Consider the following 20,979-nt stretch of genomic DNA (forward strand, 5'->3'; position numbering starts at 1 on the left):
CTTACACACTTCCTACACAAAGGAGATGCCAAGTAAAATTTTATTGATGGGTGAATAAACAGAACCTGCAGAAGTACCATCCCAAAATCCTGCAATCCTGCAACCCTGCATAGGTCAGTGAATTCCCTGCCTTTATTGTGTTTGGCTTTTCAATGGAAAGCCAGTCAAACGACAATGGGTGAGATGGGTGTGGCAGGGTGTACGGTGGAAGATATGGTCTCATCTGTCCAATCAAAGGGTAGCAGTGAGTCCACATCCTGTCAGATGCAGCTGGGAGTCTTCGGTTCCAATGCCTGAGGAAAGGCCCTGAATTGAAGAGCATCCGGGGCTGAACTCCAGAAAGCACTGACCTGCCCCTTTTGTGGAGAGTTCTTTGGGGAGCTGTACTCTGCGATGTATAGAAACAGCATCTGTCTAAGCTGGCTCCCTCCTTGCTGATGGAGACTGACCGAAGTCTTTTTATCCAGAGGGCTTTCAGTTTTGTGGAAGAAGCAAATCTGTGGAAACCTGTTATTGGGCAGTTTGGTTGGCTTCATCAAAGAGTTGGAGCCGGCACTGAACATGGGGCTGTGAATTTGTCTTGGAGTGGTGAATTTCGGTGTGACTGTGCATTAGTTTCCTACAGCTGCTATAACAAATTGCCACAAACTGGGTGGCTTAAAACGACGGAAGTTTATTGTGTCACAATTTTGAAGGTTAGTAGTCCAAAATCAAGGTGTTGGCAGGGCCCTGCTTCCTCTGAAGTCTCCAGGGGAAGATCGTTCCTTGCTTCTCTCTAGCTTCTGAGGGTGGCTGGCAATCCTTGGCATAGCTTGGCCTTCACTGCAGCACTCTAGTCTCTGCCTCGGTGGTGTCACGGTCTTCTTTCCTGTGCGTCTCTTTCTGTGTGTCCTTTCCTCTTCTTATAAGGACACCAGTAATATTGGATTTAGAGCTCGCCCTAGTCCAGTGTTACTTCATCTTAACTAATTATGTCTGAAAAGACACTATTTCCAAATAAGGTCACAATTTGCGTTCCAGGTGGACGTGAATTTTTAAGAGATACTGTTCAACCCAGTGTAGACAGTGATAGAAAAACTCAGAAAAGAATTGAGCTGTTCCATTTCCCTGAACTGTTTTGAAGACCTATTTAGTATTCAGCAAACCCAACTTCTGCTTCATTTGTCTCAGGAGATAGAGACCCGGGATGGTCTTTTTGTCCCCAGTGACTGCCATCTCTCAGAGACGGAGGACCCAGATCAACATGGCCCTGGGAAGCTGGTAGCTGAGGGAAATGGTTATGCTTGTGCTGAGGATGTAGTGCGGATGCTGGGGTTCTATGTGTATATGAGTCTGGGTCCAGCCACAGCCAATGACTTCCTGGTATTTTCTTTTTTTTTTTTAAATTAATTAATTTATTTGTTTATGTTCAGATGTACATCATAATATATTTCAAATTCTGTGTAGATTTCTAATCACCTGAGGAGTGTTAGATGTTGGTGTGTCCAGCAGAGTCGACCAGAGAACCTAGACATATTCAACTCTACTGTTTGTGTAGTGGGTTCCCTTCTCTCCCGTTCTGGCTGCCACTATTAGGAGGTAGAAGTGGGAGAGAGAGCTGCGTGGGCTGTGGGCGCTTACAGGGAATCTGCATATTGTTAAGGAATTTCCCCCGTATCTTCAGACCTTGGATTGGGAGACTCACGGGAGGACCTGATGTGACTGTCAGTTCTGAACCCTGGGTACAGCCAGGCTTGTAGACAGTGGGGATTTTCCTGGATTGTGATCTGAGAACCATTTTGTGTTTCAATGCCATATGTGCATTAGAGTTCTCCTCCCTTAGTAGTGGGCTTATCATTTCGAATTAAACAAGATATTTTGTGATTTGTTATATCCTATAATATTTTTCAGTTTAATTGAGGAACTGAATTCTCACTTTTATTTTATTTATGTACTTATCAAAAACAGCTTTATTGAGGTAGAAGGTCATACAGTAAAGTACACATATCTAAATTATGCAATTTGGTAAGTTTTGGCTTATGTGAAACCATCACTACAATCAAGAGAGCGAGCATACCCATCACTCCTAAATTCTCTGGTGCCTTTTATATTCCCTGCCTTCAGCCCCTCCCCACCCCCTCTCATCTCCAAGCAGCAACTGATCTCCTTGTATCACTACAGATTAATTTGCATTTTTAGAGTTTCGTATAAGTGGAATCATTCAATAGGTAGTTTTTGTGGATGACTCTTTTCACTCAACATAATTGTTTTGAGATTTATCAGTGTTGTGTATCTCCACAGCTCATATCTTTTCATTTCTGAGTTGTAGTCCATTGCGTGGATATACGGAATTGGTTTATCCAAACATCTGTTGATGGACATTTGGATTATTTCCAGTTTTTGGCTGATACTGGAAATATGAAATTACTATGAACATTCATGTAAAAAATATAACAGGAGCCGGCCCCGTAGCCGAGTGGTTAAGTTCGTGCGCTCTGCTTTGGCAGCTCGGGGTTTCGCTGGTTCAGATCCTGGGCGCGGACATGGCACCGATCGTAGGGCCATGCTGGGGTGGCATCCCACCTGCCACAACTAGAAGGACCCACAACTAAAAATACACAGCTATGTACTGGGGGGCTTTGGGAGAAAAAGGAAAAATAAAATCTTTAAAAACAATTTAAAAAAAATATAATAGACAACTATACCATAAAGAAGTGCAAAAATAAAGTATATACATCTAAGAACCCATACTGTTCCCACTTTTCCAGAGAAGCCGCTCTGGCAGAGGTTACCTGTGAGCTAGTTATTGCTAAATCCAGGTCACCTGTTTAGTCCTTATGTTACATTATCTCTGTAGCGTTCGACCTGTTGATCGTTCAGTCCTGCAGAACCCTCCGCCCTCAGCTTTCAGCACTTTGTGTCTTCGAACTCTTCTCTGGCCAGTACTGACTCATTCTCTGTCTTCATGCTAGTGCCTATGTGTGTGTGCCTTGTCTTTTTTTAGTAATTTCTTTCTTTAGTGTTTCAAACTTCTTATCGCTGATTATTGCATTCTCTTTCTCCATTTTCCAGTTTGTGTTTGAAATTCATTGATAGCTGACTTTGAGATAAAATTTAAAAAATTCTTGCACCTTCCATGTATATGGACCCTTATTTCTAAAGTGCTGAAATTAAAAAAAGAAAGTTGAGGGAGCTGGCCTGGTGGTGTATCGGTTAAGTTCACACACTCTGCTTTAGCTGCCTGGGGTTCGCCAGTTTGGATCCCGGGCACAGACCTGTGCATCACTTATCAAGCCATGCTGTGGCAGGCATCCCACATATAAAATAGAGGAAGATGGGCATAAATGTTAGCTCAGGGCTAATCTTCCTCAAAAAAAAAAGAAAGAAAGAAAGTTGGCAACAACAATTTGTTGTCTTTGTTTTCTGAGAAAGCAGAAAGGAAAAAGTATTACATAGGATTGCATTTTCCGCTTCTTTTTCTTATTAGGCAACTTTCTCTCCCTGCACAATCTCATCTTCCTCATGGGTTCCACTGACATGCGTCTGCCGACGATTCCCAAGTCTGACTCTCCAGCCCAGCCCTGCCGACCTTCAGGCTTCTTCACAGTTCTGTTCTTATTCTCTTGTTAAGATGTGTGCTGTTGAAAATTCATAACCAGATTTTGTTTGTTCTTGTGTTTGTTTTTAACCCTCAGTTACTATCCGTGTGACTCTATGTTTATACCATTATACATATCTGGGGGAATCATTTATATTCCTGCTTTTATCCAACTGCTTGATAAAGAATCATGTTAACCTCTGTCTTTCAGCCAGTTCAGCCATGCCTTTCGAACACAGTACAATTTATTATTTGATGGAATTCTTTGATGGGAGTATCTTTTCAGCTCGTCTGCCCCTTTATTGGCCAAAAAAAGATTTGGACATAGCTATTGAGCAGTGTTTTTACCACATTTTCTTCTATCCTATGAGTTTTACTTTCCAAGATAATTCTGAAACCATCCTCGAGGAAAGCTACCAGTAGTTTCCCCATTTTCTTGTTGGTTTTCTTTTTGATTGTCTTGCTTCTAGCCAAGTCTGATGTCCTTAGCTGCAAAAAATTCTGGCAACTTTCCTTCAAAATGTGCATAATTGGCTTTTGAATGTCGTAAAAGTCATAGTTTTGTACAGTTATAGCTCATCATTTTCCTACCCAAGATATAAAAAGATTTGGACTTATTTGTATCTCCACAAAGATAAAAACCTCTATCTGAAATAAACACAAACACATCCAGTCCTTTTTAGATCTATTTCTGTGTGTACCACACTGCCTGCGGTCTGGGTCTGCCAGCATCCTCCCTGTCGAGTTCATTGTGGAAAGCTTCAAAGGTGACACTAGGTGCCACGGTTTTCAGTGATTCCTGTTGTTTGGATGCCTGAGTTTATTGACAAAATGTATGCACTGTGTGTGCAGAGACAGGTCCAGATCTCTAACAGGTGAAATCTTGGGAGCTATCAAAGTCAGGGAGCTCAAGGTCATTGAAAGAACAAATGTGCCGACAGACAGTCATTCATACAAGAAATGCATTGCCATTGTAAAATGTAGTGGGGAAAAAATACATCTATCATTAAAAAGGCTCTTCATTTTGGTTGATGTTATGTTAGAGATACTCACTAAAACGGAAAATGGAACTATTTATAAAAAAACATTTTTTAGCAACTCCAATAGGAAGTGGCACTAGTTTGTGGGAGCCAGTATATTTTTTGCAGCCAAAAGGAAAAAAAAGAAAAGGTTCTATAGATTCATCCAGAATTCACACTTCCTGGCGTGAACACTCAGGCGGAAGAGTGCCAGCCGTGGGCGCTGGTGACGTTAGCCCTTCTCGCCAGAGACGTTGCTTACTGTTTTTGCATGCAGGGCTGATTCTGGGGATCCCCGTGTAACGCCAAAGTACCAACGGGCAGTACTTTTACTGTGCATAAAAATATTTATGGCCTCCTGGTTTGCATGAAAAAACTTGTAGTGGGCCAAGATGGAAAACCAGAAATCTACTGCACATCCATATGATAAATTCTTTAAAAAATTAAACAATACAGAACTTTTCTTCTCAAAAATCTTCTGGTAAAACTGATTCCCTGAGTAGAAGCTTCCTGTTTATCCTGCGGCTCTCCTTGCATTTTCTCACAGCACTGAATACCATCGGGGTGATGAGCATGCGCCCTGAGCAGAATGAACAGAACAATGAGGTACACAGGCTCTGCATCACCGTTTCCATCTCCTACGTGGAAACGTAGAGCCGATTTTGTATCACGGAGCAGGCAGAACCGGAGCTGGGCTAAGCCGTGAGCCATCAAGGCGATGGCCTTGGGGCACCAATCTATAAGAGCTTCTAAAACATCAACAGAAATAGACGGGGGAAAATTGGCTTTACCTAGGTTTCCCAGATAAAATAGACTGAAAATTATTCAACATTTATCTGAAATTCAGATTTGAGTGGGTATCCTGTATTTGTATTCGCAAAATCTGGCAACTCTTGGCTTACCAGCTTGTTCACACAAAGAACACTTTTTAGGGATGGGAGATCCACTTTAATAAAGTGCTGAGAGAGTGGATTAATAAGGTGCTCATGACTCACCACCGCTGGTTTAACTCCCTTCTAAAGAGGGGGCCACTAATTAGATGCAGGCTTAGTGTTTGTTGGTTTTGGTGGTGGTGTGTGTATGCGCAGCCACTTTTGTTTGTTTGTTTGTTTGTTGAGCAAGATATGCAAATCTGGGCCGTGGCTGAGGGCTGCCCCTGCCTGGTCCTCCTCCTTTGTCTTCCCTACACTGTACTCAGCCTCTCTGCTAAGTACACTGCGAACCAATAGTCAGAGAATGTTTGCAGTGGCTCCCAGGGATCAGCCTGCCTGGGCAGTCACACATCTCTGGATGGCCCTGGGTAAAAGTATGGTGGCTAAGACTGCAGTCAGTGGGCCAGCTTCCAGCTCTGGGCTCCCCCACTGGCTGTGAGATTGAGGGAAAGTTGTTCAACATCTCCAAGCTCCATCTGCAGGGTAATAATACCTACCTTATAAGGGTATTGTGAGGATTAAATGAGTTAATATACATAAAGCAAGTACATTGATTGGCTGCTAATAAGAACAGAATAAATGCCGGCTGCTATTTTTACTGTAACTTCCCCAAACAGCGCTTATCAGGTTGTTATAGTTGTTTTCCTCAGGGTCTTTCTCATTTGAATGTACGCAGCTTGAGGAGAGGGAGTGCCTCCTGTTCACGTGTATCTATATAGCATATAACTTGGTGACATTCACTAGGCGCTATATTGGATGGATGTTAAGTTGAAGAATGTTGACATCTCTTGTTCTGTGGATTTAGGAAATAAACTTCCCTGGTTGGTTCCTGAGCAGTCACACTTACACAGCCGGTTCTCTAGGTCAGAACTTCCTAACTGAAGTGCACTGTTGTGAAGCTTGAGACACTGATTCCCTCAGCCTTCGGAGTGGCTTCAGCTTCAGCGGTGGCTTGGGGACATGCGTCAGTTTATCCCACTAATTTTCTACGAATGCCAAGAATTTAAAAAAGGTTGGGAAGCACTGTTCTAGGCTGAAATGTAAAACATTCATTTGTTACAAAATAACGCATATTGTTAGGTACAGCTTTTGAAAAATAAAACACGTTTTAGATTTTAGCGAGCCAGCTTGCTAGATAAAGATTGGAAAGACGTAGAGTGAATCGAGGTTATTTGAGGAGGTTATAATTGTGGGTGATTTTTTCCCCTAATATTTTCCCCAAATGCATTTCTATAATTAAGGGAGGAAAAACTGTCCTAAGTGTTATTTTAAAGACATTTTAAGTGTTATTTTTAAACTGTTAATTTACATGCACCTACAAGTAAGTAAATTCCTAACAATATGGAGAGTGGATACAGTTGTTATATTGAGAACAATAGAGTAGACTTCAGTGGAGGTTAAATAAAAGTCCACATTTAATCTATGAAGAAAAATGTCTGTTTCTCAAGGAAAAATAAAAAGCTGTCCATCCAGTAGAAAGTAATAACTGTTGAAACTGGGCACTGATTCAAAGAGAATTTTCGAATTCAAAGAATAAAAATAAACATACTTAGAGTAAAAATGAATTATGAAATGAATTTAATGAATTTAATCAGTGATTTATTAAGTATATAGTATGTTTATTGAATGAATATGTGAATAACCAAGCACCTACTGTGTGCCAGACACTGTGGTAGGTAACCAAATTGTCAGATGTGTTCCCAGCACTAAAGTTGCCATAGTCTAGGGGAAGAGTCAAGTTTATTTTCCTATCAAACATTTTGTGTTCTTTATCTATTTGTACTAGTTTTGTTGTAAACCCAGGATTACTAATTATTTGTAAGCACCTGCTTTCTGAGTCTGCTCAGCACCCAGGTTTCCAGGAAATGTCAGTATCCACTCTTTGATCTCTTTCTTGGACTAAACTCGTTAGGTTGAATTCCATCTAAATGGCTGGATTGTTCTCCTCATTTAGTAATCTTGGCCCACCAAGCAATTTAGTGCCACTTTTTGCAAATTTACTTTGGTTTTAAAGATCATTCCTGTTGGCTTAGCATTTTCTTTCTCATAAGAGTTCACAGGTGCCTGAAAAATCCAGATCTTTTCCTGTATAAGATGATTTATTACTATTAGAAGAAATCAATAATGTAAACAAATGATCATGCCATGTAAGTAACCAACCATAATTATGAACGCATATAGACAGTTTACTGTTATAATCAAATAAAGACACAAGAAAACTGATCAGGTACTTTCATGATTTACATATTTGTTCCTGGACAGCATTGTAATTAGGGAAAAATGGTTCCTTTGATGTTCAAATAAATGACTATAATTAAATGCAGTCAAGCTACATTTTTAGTTTCCTTCATTGCATGTACCCTTTCATCATCTTCACACACCCACTGACACTTGCAGATGAGAAGAGAGAAAGGTCGAGAATCTTACTCATCGAAAGCTGGAGGGCCCCTGTCCTTCGTCTCTCCCTGCCCCAGCATTGAGAATCCTGTATCCTCTTCCTGCACCTCCCCTGCTGTCCCAAACTGACCCCGACTCTCCAACACCAGCTACCTTCTCCATCAGAGCTGCGTCTTGCTCTGCCCCGCTATCCTGGAGCTGGAGAACAAGAGAGCAGAAGCTCTAAAGCCAGAAGAATGGGGATTACCTGATGACGTAGAGAGAGAGACAAACTGGCTGCATGATCACCACACAGCGAGTGAGGGGAGCGGACTGTGAATTGTCCGCACTGATTCCGTATCCCTGATGTCCGGGAGAGCTCTCACAGAGACGTGGAAGGAGACAGCTTCAGCCTGGCACGTGGATAATTTATTGTCCAAACCAGGATACTTTTGTGAATGGTGGCACTATTAATAATTTCACTGGGACTGTAGGATAAGCCATGACTGTCCCAGGAAAAGCTGGGCTTAGTGTCACACTACTTCTAAGAGGGCACTGGAGAGAGAAGAAGAAAGTATGATTATTGCCACCCCTGAATGAGCATGTGGATACTTTTTTAAGTGTCATGGAAATGAAGGCTGCGTGATATTTTGAAAGGTATGACATATGGAGCCCTAAAGCTCTGTCCTAATTAGTCTCTATACTTTTTGTCCCTTTCTCCTCTAGTTCATTTCCTGTTAGAAGACTAATTTTCCAAAATGATGGCTCTGATTTTTTCAGTCCCCTTAAAATCTCTGCTGGCCCCCATGATTAGCGGAATAATGTCTGTTCTGTCACTGGCTGGCGTTCCAGCCCTGCCCTCATAGAATCCCAGTCTTATTTCTCAGTTTTCCTCTTTGAGTAACCATTGGAACTACTGGCTACTCATGGCCTGTAGTTTCCTACCTCCCTGCCTTTGCTCATGCTTTACCGTCTTGTTGCCTGGAAACTTTCCCCTCTCTGTTTATGCTTATACAGTTTCTGCCCACTCTCCATGACCCAATTCAAATTTCATCTAAAATGCTGTGAAAAGCTGAGAATTGGAGGGAAAAAGTTCTCTGTGAAGCCTTCTTTACTCATTCTTACCTCATCCAGCTCTGACCCCCCCCTCCCCCCCACCGGAGTTGTAATATGGACCTCTGTGTACCTTTATATGGACCCATATGACTGCTTCCATCCTTGTACTATTGTCATGTAGACAGAGATCTTAGATCCCCTTATAGATTGCAAGTTGTTTTAGGTCAGAATCAAAGTCTTATTCTTCCTGTAACTCAAAGAACTTTTCATTGTGCTTTGAACTTGGTAGACAGGTAACAGATTTGTTGAATGAGAGAAGTAGGAGACTGAAATTCCAAATTCTGATGCCCTTTATCTCTGGTGAAGAAAAGCTGTGGGATGAAGGTATTTCCTGTTTTGCTTGCTCAGAGCCTTGGGACTGGGATGGTGTGAGCATCTGATTCCTGCTGGCCCTGAGGAGTGGCTCCCTATTCCTCACAGCAGGACTAGAAGAGGTGGCCAGCTTCTAGCATTTAGGAAGTCTGTTATAATCTCTCAAACTGGAGCTGTGTCTTTGATGTGGATGCAGAGTCACAGTACCTATTTACTAAAGGGACCGTATATGACTGTACCAAGGTCCCTTTCTGATGTTGGCTTTGGCCAGCCACTGGCCCACTGGGGACTCTATCGCGAGGCATCGTATTGCCTGGGTAGTCATCATTGCTGGAAGCAATGATTCAAACCTTGCCTGACACTATATGCAAGGCCAGCTTTCTTTTTATTAAATCAGCTTTCTATACACCAGCCTACCTGGCTTGGACTATTGATTCTGATCACTTTGAAAACCAAAATGACTAACAGTAAGAAGGAGGGCTGTCAGATCGAATCTTCATCCCTGACTAGTCATAATCCCTGCCATATGTCCTTGGCACAGATCGTGTTGCCGCCCGGGGCGTTTCATTCTCTGCAGTGAGGCGCGCTGGAAATTTGTGTCGGTGAGGACTGCTCTTGCCACGTTGCACTCTGAAGGGGTACCAGAAGCTGTTTCCAAAAAGAATGAAATTCAAGGCATCTGTTTTCTCTGGCATTTATAGTGTAGGAACATGGAAATGAGGTGTCTTAGTCTTGGTGGGTATGACAAAAGGTTTTAGCCGAACAAAATTTATCAAAAATCATATTCAATGTTTTCTGTACTAGCCAACTCTAGATTTATTTAATAGTCTACTCACTGTTGAAGCCTGGGCACTGTGACAGAGAAGAAAATGGGAGAATATCTGTAAGAAATGCATCCTACCATGCCCTGGGTGATCTTTAGTTTACCAGTCATCTTTAGCTGATAGGACCCTGTGTGATATAATCTTTTGTTTGTAGGCCGTAGCCAGCTATACAGTACGGAGAACATCATTCCAACCAAGTTCCTGGGTGTGTTTTGACTTAGCAGTACATCTGGTCGACCTTGTCCCATTTTGGTTAAGATACTCAGATGCTGAACTGCCGAGTAATTATATGGTAACACTTTGACGTAGCATCTTGACTTATTTTTATTTATTATTTGTTTATTGGCTGAATATATAACTTCTCTTAGAACAGAAACTTTCCTAAAGATGGACAGGATCTCAGAGAGAATTTAGCCCCATGGCTCCCTTTTGGATAGGAGGAAGCCAAGGCCCAGGGGAGTTAAGCAACTTGCTCAAGGTAGTATAGCTTGTTAGTGGCAGTGCTGAACATAAGTCACATAGTGTCACTTTCACTACATTCTGTTGGTCACAGGGCCAGCCTAGATTCATGAGGAAGGGAAATAAGTCCCACTTCTTTTTTTTTAAATTTAATTATTTAATTGAGGTCGTATTGGTTCATAACATGGTGTAATTTCAAGGGTACATTATTATATAACAGTTTCTGTATAGACTGCATCCTGCTCACCCCCAATAGTCTAGTTTTTATGTCACCATATGTATGGGCCCCTTTACCCCTTTCACCCTCCCCCCCAACCCCCATCACCTCTGGTAACTACTAATCTGTTCTCCTTATCTGTGTATTTGTTTACCTTCCACATGTGAGAGAAATCATACAGTGTTTGTCTTTGTCTGGCTTATTTCGGTTAATATAATACCCTCAAGGTCCATCCATGTTGTAAGTGGGATGGTTTTGTCTTTTTTATGGCTGAGTAGTACTCCATTGTGTATATATACCACATTTTCTTTATCCGTTCATCAGTTAATGGGCACTTGGGTTGCTTCCACATCTTGGCTATTGTGAATGATGCTACAGTTAACATAGGGATGCATAAATCCCTTTGAATTGTTAATTTCTTGTGCTCTGGATAGATAACCAGTAGTAAGATAGCTGGATTGTACGTTTTTGGGTTTTTTTGGTGAGGAAAATTGGCCCTGAGCTAATATCTGTTGCCAATCTTCCTCTTTTTGCTTGAGGAAGATTGTTGCTGAGCTAACATCTGTGCCAATCTTCCTCTATTTTGTATGTGGGATGCCGCCGCAGCATGGCTTAACGAGTGGTGTGTAGGTCCACGCCCGGGATCTGAACCTGTGAACCCCAGGCCACCAAAGTGGAGCACATGAACTTAACCACTACACCACTGGACTGGCCACTGGTATTTCTATTTTTAATTTTTTGAGAAATCTCTGTACTGTTTTCCACAGTGGCTGCACCAGTTTTCATCCCCACCAGCAGTGTATGAGGGTTCCATTTTCTCTACATCCTCTCCAACATTTGTTATTTCTTGTCTTGCTAATTATAGCCATTCTGACCAGCATGAGGTGATACCTCATTGTAGTTTTGATTTGCATCTCCCTAATAATTAGTGATGTTGAACATCCTTTCATGTGCTTTTTGGCCATCTGTATATCTTCTTTGGAAAAATGTCTGTTCATATTGTCTGCCCATTTTTTGATCAGGTTGTTTGTTTTTCTGTTGAGTTGTATGAGTTCTTTATATATTTTGCACATTAATCCCTTGTTGGATATGTAATTTGCAAATATTTCCTCCCAGTTGGGGTTGTCTTTGCATTTTGTTCTTGGTTTCCTTTGCCTTGCAGAAGCTTTTTAGTCTGATGCAATCTCATTTGTTTATTTTTTCTTTTGTTTCCCTTGCCTGAGTAGACATGGTATTTGAAAAGATACTGCTTAGAGTTACTTTTTGTGTACAGTGTAAGATAATGGTGTACTTTCATTCTTTTGCATGTGGCTGTCCAGTTTTCCCAACGCCATTTACTGAAGAGACTTTCCTTTCTCTGTTGTATGTTCTTTGCTCCTTTGTCAAAGATTAGCTGTCCATTGATGTATAGTTTTATTTCTGGGCTTTTAGTTCTGTTCCATTGATCTGTGTGTCTGTTTTTGTACCAGTACCATGCTGTTTTGATTATTATAGCTTTGTAGTATATTTTGAAGTCAGGGATTGTGATGCCTCCAGCTTTGTTCTTTTTTCTCAGGATTGCTTTGGCTATTCAGGGTCTTTTCTTGTTCCATATAAATTATAGGATTCTTTGTTCTATTTCTGTAAAGAGTGTCATTGGGATTCTGAATGGGATTGCATTGAATCTGTAGATTGCTTCAGGTAATATGGGCATCTTAACTATATTTATTCTTCCAATCCATGAGCATGGAATATCTTTCCATTTCTTTAAGTCATTTGCAATTTCTTTCAATAATATCTTATAGTTTTCAGTGTATAGACCCTTGGTTAAATTTATTCCTAGATATTTTATTCTTTTTGTTGTGATTGTAAATGGGATTGTATTCCTGATTCTCTTTCTGCTAGTTCGTTATTTGTGTATAGAGATGCAACTGATTTTTGTAAGTTGATTTTGTATCCTGCAACTTTGCTGTAGTTGTTGATTATTTCTAATAGTTTTCTGGTGGATTCTTTATGATTTTCTATATGTAGAATCATGTCATCTGCAAACAGTAAAAGTCTTAAGAAGTCCCACTTCTTTTTTTTTTTTTGAGGAAGGTTAGCCCTGAGCTAACATCTACTGCCAATCCTCCTCTTTTTACTGAGGAAGACTGGCCCTGAGCTAACATCTGTGCCCATCTTCCTCCACTTTATATGTGGGATGCCTACCACAGCATGGCGTGACAAGTGGTGCCATGTCCGCACCCGGGATCCGAACCAGCAAACCCTGGGCTGCCAAAGTGGAACGTGTGCACTTAACTGCTGTGTCACTGGGCAGGCCCCAAGAAGTCCCACTTCTTGATGGAGATAATGACAAAGCATTTTTGACCATCTTTAATCCACCATACTCAAAGCAGAAATTTTGCTTTATAACATTTTAGATTCTTTGGAGTCTTTTACTGCCTTTTTAGTCAAAACATTTCAGCCATTATTTCTTAAAATATGTTTTTCTTCTTCATTTTCTCTCTCTTCTCCTGAGACTTTAATTATATGTAGACTAAACTTTTTTGATATTGTCTCATAGGTCACTGAACCTCTGTTCATTTTATTTTTTATCCTTTTTTCTCTCTGTGCTTTAGTTTGGATAATTTCAACTGCCTGCCTTAAGGTTCAGGGATCTTTTTTTCTGTAGTGCCCAATCTAGTCTTAAACGCATCCAGTGAATTTTTTTCTCTTCTTATTTTGTATTTTTCCGTTTTAGAATTTTCGTTTACTTCTTTTTTTATGGTATCTATTTCTCTACTGATATTCTCCATCTTTTCACAAATTATGCTAATCTTTTCTTTTAAATCTTTAAACATATTTATAATAGCTGTTATAAAGTCCTTGTTTGGTATTTTCAACATCTGTTATCTCTGGGTCTGTTTCTATTTGCTTTTTTGGGGGGTTATGAGTTATATTTTACTGTGTTTTTCTGCATATGCAGTAATTTCTGGTTACGTGCTAGACATTGTAAAGCTATGATATTGAGAATCTTAATATTGTTTCTTTCTTTAAAGAATGTCAGCTTCTGTTTCATAGACAGTTAACTTACTGGCGAATCAGCCTGCTTTTATTGAGGCTTATTTTTAAGCCTTGTTAGGGTAGGTCTAGGTCTTAGGCTAGAGTGGTCATTTTGGAGTCTCAGTTAATGTCCAGGGTAATCAGTGAGCTCTGTCTGCTCTGGCTGTCAGAGCTGCTATATCTCTCAGCACTGTGCGTCCTCTAGAATTTCCATTCAGTAACACCCCCCAGGAACTGTTGTCTGCCAGCCCTCTTCATAAGTATTGGTCTGCACATTTGTAGCCAATGGCTCAAGAAGACCCCTGCCAAATTTTGGAGCTCTTTCTATGAACCGCTCCTTCTTTCTGGTTCACTTCACTGCAAATCACAGCAACCTTACCATCCCTGAATTTGAATCACTGTCACACCAGCCCATTGAGACTGCCATGCTTTGCTTGTGTTCTCCCTCCCTGCCTGTGTTCCACAAAATATCTCCAGGTAAAACATCAAAGGTATTGTGTGGATTACCTCTTGTGTTTCCCTTCTTTCTGGGGTCATAGTCCTGTGTTACCTGTTATCCAATGTCTGAAAGCAGTTGCTTCATGTATTTTGTTCAATTTTTAAATTGTTTACTGTGGGAGGGTTAATCTGGCACCAGTTATCCATCATAGCCAGAAGTGGAAGTTCTCCATCTTTTATATTGAAAGAATAGTTTTTTTTTTAATTAATAGAAGATTCCTTTTATTTAAGAAAATATAAATTGCCATTCTGCGTAATGCTTACGTGACCAACCTGGAGCATCAAACATAGAGATGATTTTGCTAGGGAACTAAAGATGCCTGTAGAGTTTCCACTGACACTTGGCTAATATGTGTGGTTCAATAACAGGTTGATGAGCTGGTGAGATAAATTCTAGTTGAAAACCTTTGGTTCTAGGTCAAAATGATGCCTACGTTGACATGCTAAATTCTTTGTCCTATCCTTGCTTGGATTCTTTGCTGGAAGCCCTGGAATTCTTCTGTGATTCAGTCCTTCTGCCTGAGTTCTGGTTCTTTATGAGGACTGAACACTCAGGCTTCCATAACCTCATCCCTAATCTAGAGACCTGTCTTGACCCAATGTGTCTACATACCAGTTTTTCTCTTCCTATCTGTTAATTACCAATTAAGATAAAATTCAGGCCCATCCCCCCATTTAAATATATTTATATCCATTACGAGTATTATGGAGCAGGAGAGATTAGTTACCATAGGAACAGTCTGAGTATCTCCACACAGGATTAATGAACCCTGTTGTGGTTGCTGGTGCTATATTATGTATTCTAGTTTAGAACCATTTTTAATTTGGGCCTAGTTGAATAGATTTCTTTGAGTGCATCACTTTAAAAAATGGTACCTGTTCCTCCTTGTTTCTACATATAGCTTTAGAACTGCATTGGTTCCAGTTCTCATATGGTTTTTACTTTCAGAAAAGGCTTAATACATAAGTAGTTTAATGTCACATTTTTTAACATTTAGATTTACTAAATTAGTTATGAAAACTAGCATGGGCTAACAAGCTCTCTTGAAGGAAAATATAAATGGATCCTACAAGAAATCTTGGTGTCTAAATAAGCTGTTATTGAAAGACAAAGTGGTTTTTTTTTGTGTATTCTTTCACTGAGAACACTGGTAGTCTGAGGATTCATTATTACTCTGATTTTGTAAGACTGGTAGAAAACAGCAAAAATTTTGCTGTTTCTTAACCAAAAAGTAATGTTCGAATTTTCTTCGAAATGTTAGTAACTTTTAATGATAATACATTCATGTGTACAAATGCAAAAGGCGCAAAAGTATATTTATTCTTTCAACAACGTTCATTGGGCACCTACTCTATGCCAGACACTGTTCCAGGTAGCGGAGATGTAGCAGTAATCCAAACAGAAGAAATCCCTGCCTTTATGGAGCTTACATTCTACTGGAAGCAATCATCAAAATAAATAAGTCAATTATTTATTATTATAAATATTATGTTAGGAAGTGTTAAGTGCTGTGGAAAAAGAGGATGCTGGGTAAAGATGGGTCAGGTGCTGCTGAGAGGACTGTGGTTTTAAGTAGGAGAGTCTGGGTAGGCTTCCTTGAGAAGAGAGTTTGTGCTCAAACTTGCAGTAGGTGAGGGGTGAGTCTTGCAGATATCTGGGGAAAAAGCATCCCAGGCAGAAGGAATAGCTGTCATGTGGTCTCGGAGGTGGAGCAGAGGCCTTCAAGGTGCAGCAAAGACACTTGTGTGTCTAGAGAAGAGGGAGTAAGAGGAAAATAGTAGAAGATGAGGTTCCAAAGGAAATAGGTGACTGGAGAGGGGCGTGGGGGCCAGATTATGTGGGGACTTCGTTTTTTTTCTCTGAGAGCAACGGGGAGCCACTGGAGAGTTTAGAGCAGAGACACAACATAATCCAACTTAAATTTGAAAAGGATCGCTCTGGATCCTCTAGGAGAAGTGACTCTAAGAGGGCGAGGGTGGAAGCAGGTACTGCTGAGAGGAGACCAGTGCCATGGCCTGGGGAAGAAAGGATGGTGGCACAGATTCAGGGCAGAAAGAGTACAAAGGATGAGAAGCGTTTGGATTCTGGAAATATTTTTATATAATTTTTGTGTGTATATTCATTCTGGGTAAACAGCAAAAATTAAGTCTCTTTCCCTCTTTTGTACCTCAGTCACTTAGTTCATTCCCTGAAGGTCACCACTGACACTGGTTTCCAGTTTCTTGTCCAAACTTCCATGCATTTATAAAAATATATGTATATATTTCTTCTCTCTGCCACATGTCAGTGACAGCACATTATTCACTGTGTTTTAAGCCTTATTTTTTATTGAGTGATACCTTGGATTATTTCATATCCATAGAGCTTTCTCATTCTTTCTAATGTTTGCATACTATTCCATTGTGTAGATTTATCATTATTTATATTCATATTTAAATGTTTTATTTCATAACCTTGTACGTACATAATTTTACATGTGTGCAAGAATATCTGCAGAAGTCTTGTAATTGGAATTATTGTATTAAAATATTCTAATTTTTGGTAGATAGTATCAAATTTCCCTCCATGGGTTTGTACTAATATTCACTCCTATTTACTATGTATTTCTACACTTTAAAAACATTTAACTAGGGGCCAGCCTGGTGACATAGTGGTTAAGTTTGCATGCTCTGCTTCGGTGGCCCGGGGTTCATGGGTTTGGATGCCTAGTGCAGACCTACACACTTCTTGTCAAGCCATGCTGTGATGGCGTCCCACATACAAAATAGAGGAAGATTGGCAGAGATGTTAGTTCAAGGACAACCTTCTTCACCCAAACAAACAAACAGACAAACAAATAAAAAATGTAACTACTTCAATATTCGTAGCATCTGTTGAAATTGACACTATTCATTTACAGGGTGAATTCTTCTAATGACCAAAGACTCTTAGGAAAGGAACGAGGAGACTCATCACCCAATTATGTTGGGTGTTGAAACCCGCCAATGTTTTAGTATATTTCAGTGTTGTTTATTGCAACATGTTTTCATAGTATTTTGCCATTTTTAGCTCTCTAAAAAATCCATCAAGCAGGTCAGCATTCTTACAATGATGTCATAGAATAGGGCCTGGCTCCTTGTAAGTGCCCAGTAAGTATTTGTTGAAGGAGTGAATGAATGAATGAAAATGCATACTTGATTCCTAAGGAGGCTTTTACTGGAGACACTTTCCAGATCACACAGTGACTTAATGTTAGTGACAGGAATAAGTGTCAATATTCTTGACTTCTGATAAATATTCCATTTTTAAAAATTGTGTTAAGAGCACTTAGAGATCTCCCTCAACACATTTTTGAGTGCACAATACAGTGTTATTAACTATAGGCACAATGTTGTACGGTGCATCTCTAGAACTTACTCATCTTATATATCTGAAACTTTATATCCCTTGCACAGAAACTCCCCATTTCCCACTCTCTCCAGCCCCTGGCAACCACTATTCTACTCTCTGTTTCTATGAGTTTGACTATTTTAAGATTTTTTTATTTTTTCGTTTTTCTCCCCAAAGCCCCCCAGTACCTAGCTGTATATTCTTCGTTGTGGGTCCTTCTAGTTGTGGCATGTGGGACGCTGCCTCAGTGTGGTTTGATAAGCAGTGCCATGTCCCTGCCCAGGATTCGAACCAACGAAACACTGGGCCGCCTGCAGCGGAGCGCGCAAACTTAACCACTTGGCCACGGGGCCAGCCTCGAGTTTGACGTTTTTAGACGTCTCGTATGAGTAGAATCGTGCAGTATTCGTTCTTCAGTGACTGGTTTATTTCTCTTAGCATAATGTCCTCAAGGTTCATCCATGTTGTCACATATGGCAGGATTTCTTTATTTTTGAATAAGACTGAACAATATCCCACTGTATGTATATACCGCATTTTCTTTATCCATTCATCTGTTGATGGACATTTAGGTTGTTTCCATTTCTTGGCTGTTGTGAATAATCCGACAAGCACTCTTTACTTTGCAATGCTACACTTACATACTACTCTCAGTTCAAGTCTCTGACTGAGCGTCGTTACTCACTTTTCTGTGGTTTCTTTAAGTTGTAACCAGCAGGGGCACCAACAGCATGTGCTGAGGTAGAGGTAAGAGGGGGTGAGGAGAAAGGGACAGAAGGGTGCTTGGAAGAGACAGCAAGATGCAAGAGGTTTTCCATGAGTAGCTGGGTTTAAAATAAAATAAACAAATAAGTAAAAGGCCCCAAGCCTTATTCCACATAGTGAGTTCATAAACCACTTCCCTCTCTCTTTTTTAAAATAGACTATTTTTTTTAGAGCAGTTTTAGGTTCACAGCAAAGTTGAGTGGAAAGTACAGAGAGTTCCCATACACTCCTTGTCCCACGCATGCACAGCCTCCCCCACTGTCAACATCTCCCACCAGAGTGGTATATTTGTTACTACTGATGAACCTACTCTGACACATCATTATCCCCCCCAACTACGTAGTTAACATTAGGGTTCACTCTTGGTGTTGTACATTCCATGGGTTTGGACAAAAACATAATTATGTGTATCTACCATTATAGTATCATACTCACTTTTCTTTTAAAGCCAGAAATTTTCAACCAGCTGATCCAAGGAGGGGAAGCATTTTCAAAATGCCCTGCTAAAAATGTGCTTCTCTCTGCTGATACTCGTGGGCATGTATCCTGTGCCTCAGGTGGGTTGGCATGGATGAAAGATTGAGACTCACCGTTCTAGGTAAAGTAATATCCTCTCCTCCTCTTCCCCCATCCTCGGTACACTTCCTCTCTTTCACTTCCTTCCTCCTTCAGGGGTCTCCTTCTTGTTATCCAGGAACAGAGAGGGCTAAGAAAGGAAGATTATCAGAGGATCTGACTCAAGAGATTCCCATTCTTTCATCCTCACAACCTCAGGCCCTTAGGGCTCTCCAAATATTTAGTTGTATAGCAGGGGCAATTTTTGAATGGTCATCTCAAATTTGAGTCTAGCCCTAAGTACTATGGAATGATTTTTGAGAGCCGTTGCTTACTCTGGTGAATATTGTATAGAGGGGAAAAAAAGCCATCAGTTCAACCTTATCCGGAAGCATTTTAAAGAAACATCAGCTATCTGAGTCATTCCAGAAGCCATTCTAAAATTTTAAGGAACCAAAAGAAATTATTTTTAACTTAATGCTGGTAGAACAAGTGTATTACCTAGGGAAAGTTATGATAGACTCCTATTTTATGTGCTTTTTGGGGTCCAGTGAGCATCCCAGATTGGCTGGGGTCAGGGGGAGAGTTGGGGAGAGACTTATGCCCAGCCTGATGATGCTGTGCTGGGTTTAGATGCTCATGGACAATCAGAGAAGATTTTTGGAAAGGGTCTGTTAAAATTGGGCAAGGCTGTACTTTGATTTTGTATTTTCATTTTAATTTTAATGAGACAAATTGTAACACACTGGGCCTAGTCAAAAAGGTTTTCTCTCTGTGTTCACTAACAAATGCAGAGTTATGAATTATTTAGATATTAGCAGGCTATTCCTGCCCTGCTTGAAGGTGGGCTTTTTCAACTCTCCCGATAGCCTGGGTCCCGGAGCTGACAGCTCTCTCACCATGGGACAGATGACGGAGTGGTTGTCTGCAAAAGAGAGGTGGTGTTCTTATCCCTCCTATTGCTCTGCTCAGGGTGAAAATGGTGGTGCACAGTGACCTCCAGTCATAGCTCTCTTCTCTCATTTGGGACCCTGACGGGCAGTTTTCTCTGCACTCTGTTATAGAGACATAAAAGCAGGCAGGCATGATTTCTAAACAGGGAGGCAGTCGGCCAGGAATTTGCAGACTGGCTGTATTCTGCTCCCTGATGGCAGATGTGCAGGCCATATTTTAGAAGGGTCACAGAGGTCTTGGTGTGCTTTGTTACAGTCAGACTCAGCTGTGAGGATAAGACGCTGCAGTTGCACCTGGGGTCTTAGGATCCATCAAGGGCATTTTTCTGAGTCACCCTGAACACAAGCAGAATCAAGAGCCAAGAGAGAATTTTTGGCAATTGAATGAACTGAAGGATGTGTACGTGTGTGTGTGTGTGTGCGTGCGCGCATGTGTTGTTAAAAAAAATTCAATGACCCTTGTTAAAGATGGTAGGGCAGATTTTGTTAAGGACCATTGATATAGATATAGGGACTACTGAAACAGGATTTTACAGTGGGGGAAAGATTGGGCTCAACTCCGAACACAGTATGGACAAGTGGAAATTTATAGCCAAGGAGCAGGAGGCTGGGGGGGCAGTCAGTGGATGGAAAATTACTAAGAAGAAATGTTACCACACAAAAATGGGGTTCCCCGAACCCCCCAAATCAGGCTATCTGATGCGCATAAATGAGCCAATTAATTATGGCATCAGCTTTTGGGAGAGAAATCAGCTGTATTCTCTGAGATCAATCTGCAGGGAGACAGGGGGCGTGTGCCCTCAGATCTGTCTCCTCGATTCAGGATTTGGGGTGAAATGTAAGAGGTTAGGGAGAAGAGGCTGGCGTGCGGAAATGCTGGCTGGACAAGTTTTGATTGGTGGGCTTCAGGCATTTATGGTGAGGTTCTAAACGTGTGTGATGAGATTCTAAACCTTTATGATGAGATTCTAAACTTTCATGGTGA

The 20,979-nt window shown here is 40.8% G+C and overlaps 1 protein-coding gene across 14 annotated transcripts in view; it reads left to right on the forward strand.

Annotated features, from left to right (window-relative positions):
• Positions 1-20,979, forward strand: part of RAPGEF4 (Rap guanine nucleotide exchange factor 4) — a 296,774-nt gene that overhangs the window by 21,275 nt on the left and 254,520 nt on the right. For 3 of the 14 annotated variants that reach the window (XM_070580196.1, XM_070580188.1, XM_070580203.1), the window contains exon 1: positions 18,935-19,084. The exons of the other annotated variants lie outside the window; for them this stretch is intronic. The gene's annotated coding sequence lies outside the window, so the exon portion shown is untranslated. Of the gene's footprint in view, positions 1-18,934; positions 19,085-20,979 lie in introns of those variants that run through there. 14 annotated transcript variants of the gene reach the window in all.

Source organism: Equus przewalskii, chromosome 17, assembly GCF_037783145.1.
Source record: "Equus przewalskii isolate Varuska chromosome 17, EquPr2, whole genome shotgun sequence".
NCBI lineage: Eukaryota > Metazoa > Chordata > Mammalia > Perissodactyla > Equidae > Equus > Equus przewalskii.